This window comes from Cyprinodon variegatus, unplaced genomic scaffold (genome assembly GCF_000732505.1).
Source record: "Cyprinodon variegatus isolate N-32 unplaced genomic scaffold, C_variegatus-1.0 Scaffold931, whole genome shotgun sequence".
Classification (NCBI taxonomy): Eukaryota; Metazoa; Chordata; class Actinopteri; order Cyprinodontiformes; family Cyprinodontidae; genus Cyprinodon; species Cyprinodon variegatus.
In genome coordinates, this window is record NW_015151384.1 from 114,080 (window position 1) to 116,653 (window position 2,574).

General features: G+C 37.7%; 1 protein-coding gene across 3 annotated transcripts in view; it reads left to right on the top strand.

Moving 5' to 3' along the window:
• Positions 1 to 1,373: 1,373 nt before the first annotated feature.
• The window catches only part of bbx (bobby sox homolog (Drosophila)), a 36,868-nt gene continuing 35,667 nt past the window's right edge, over positions 1,374 to 2,574 (top strand). For all 3 annotated transcript variants that reach the window (XM_015398367.1, XM_015398368.1, XM_015398369.1), the window contains exon 1: positions 1,374 to 1,439. The gene's annotated coding sequence lies outside the window, so the exon portion shown is untranslated. The remainder of the gene's footprint in view (positions 1,440 to 2,574) is intronic.

Consider the following 2,574-nt stretch of genomic DNA (forward strand, 5'->3'; position numbering starts at 1 on the left):
AATAACAAACGCTCAGTTCAGGTGTTTTATAAAATATATGAATCAGGAAATTGTCTATATACCAAACTGACGGGTTGTTGTTCTCTACCTCAAAAAGCACTTTAGATTTCAAAAGTTTATTTTTTATATATATAAATATTTTCTTATTTATTCAGTGTATAACATGGATGCATAAACACCTCATTTTATTTCAGTTTTAAATTCTGTTTAAAGTAACAGATCATTAAAAATGTCTCCCAACCTTTACGTGTTGATGATTTTCTTTATTCGGGCCCTCTATTTTTTCAGATTTTTTTCATTGTTATTATAAGCATGCCAGGTGTGCAATCTCTGCAACAGGAACCACAGCACTGAGCGTGTGTGCACTGCACAAAGTATAACTGTCATTAATGCAGGAAGGACTCACCTTGGGTTTGTAAAAACTGCTAAATGGGACAATGGTAGCTTCATATGTAGTGCTTATCCTTGGGTGAGCTAAATCTTACTGCTTTACAGAAATCATACTGTTTATCATTCTCTAAGCTGAAATGTTGAATGACATGAAAAGGCGAGACAAACAAAATACAATTATTCTCTAGGTTTCTTTCACACAGTGAGCTTTGCAATATAAATGAGTCTGTTGGTGAACGGACAATATAAATAGGCTCTGCCTTGCCTTGTTGGAAAAGCTGGTTATGACCTGTTCTCAGCTCAGGAACTAGGACCCGTATGATATCTGGTTGTTCAATAGGTTTGCCTAAATAAAAGATTTAGATATGATGTTGCAGGGGAAGGTACTGAAAAGTGTTTGGAGCATGATCTTGTTCTGATGCCAGTTTGTTTCAGCCTTATCCAGTCTCATGTAGAAGGGCTGGTCATATCGCAGGTTATTTGCATTACAAGGACAGTTAGCAAGGTAGAGTGAATACACAAACTTAAAGAGGGGAGGGGGGCTTGCAGGAAAACTGAAATTATCCGGGACATCTAGTGTTAAAAGGGAGTTTTCCTCTCCACTGTCCCTAAAAACATGCTTAGTGTGAGGGATCCCCTTAGAGTCACAGAGTTGATTCAGTCAGCTGGTCTTCCTTAGAAAACTTTGAATCAATCTAACTGGATGATCTGGTGAACTGTAAAGTCGCTTCAGATGACATGTGTTGTGAATTGGCACTATAGAAATAAACTGAATAGATAAGGAAATGAACGGGACAGTTAACAGGCTTTATGTTTCATCAGAAACTTTATTTCCTGAACCCGAACATCCATTGAATGAAATACAATTTTGACAATTTACGAAGCTTTTCATTGGTGCGTTGCAGCTGTCTATCAAAGTGAACGTCCAATCACACGCGGCGTTTCCCGCTAGGAGTGGGTTTTGTCACTATGTACAGTAAAACTTGATCAATTTCAAACCTTAAGCTTTAACGGGGTTGTAGTTGTTGCTTTATGGCGTGAATCGACAGGTACGTAGCGCTTTGGTGCGTTTCAAATGTAACTTTTTACGGTAACATTTTCCCAACTCTGTGGCTGCAGAGCCTCACAGAGCAGGAAGCTGGAGATATTGGAGTGATAATCTGCGCTCAGCCGTTTCGATGGAAGCTTCGGATTTTTTAGAATCGGTTGTCATGGTTTGAATAGGTCTGAAGTAAAGTCAGGGATGTGGTTTGGAGGCCAGCCCAGCCTGGTAAGAAGCGCTGTGAGCCGGGGGAGGGGACTGCTCACTTCAACCTTTTCTGCCTGCTTGGGGAAAACGAAAGCAACTTTAGCTGCACGATGTGACTGAACAAGTGCATCTTTTAGTCAGGATCGACTCCAGACGGCCGCACTTTTCCTGCTCTAACTCGTTAAATGTTTCATCGTTGTGGATTACACTGTTCATCTCCGAAAAGCTGCGTTTTCTTGCATCTGTACAAGTAACCCAGAGCAACAACGGTCACATCCGGTTTAGATGTGTAAATAAAGGTAATGCACAGTCAGTCCGTCATCATCATACGGAAGACGATCAGGGCAACTGATTTTTACATTTTATTTCAGGATAATGTGAGAAAAAAGTCAGAATTCTGACTTTATTTCTCATATTATGCTGAAATCAAATCTAAAAATCAGTAAACTTTTTTATTTTTTCTTCAGTGGCCCTAACCCTCCTCTGTATCATTATCACCCAATAATCAAATTATAGGTGCTTCTCATTTACAGGATGTTTTCATAGACCTTCCACTCCAGACTTACTTGTAAAAGCAAAGTTGCGGAACTCTGAAGCAGCATTTACAGTAAAGTTTATAAAATAAAATGTAGAAAAAGATCAATAAGATTACCATATGGTTATAACAATCAAAATCAATAGAAAAGATAGCTATGTGCTCCAAATGTTTTGTTAATGTAAGTTAATGTGGTTTATAGGCCTGAAACAATTAATCAGATTAACAGATTTTTTTTTTTTAAATAATCATTAACTAATTTTGTAATTGATTCCTTGTTAAACGGAGTGTAAAGACTGTAAAACATGCCTTTAGCTGACAGAGCAACCCACTTAGAGCAGTAACTGTACCAATATTATAAAAAAATATATAAGTATTTTGCATTTCATATAAAAAAATA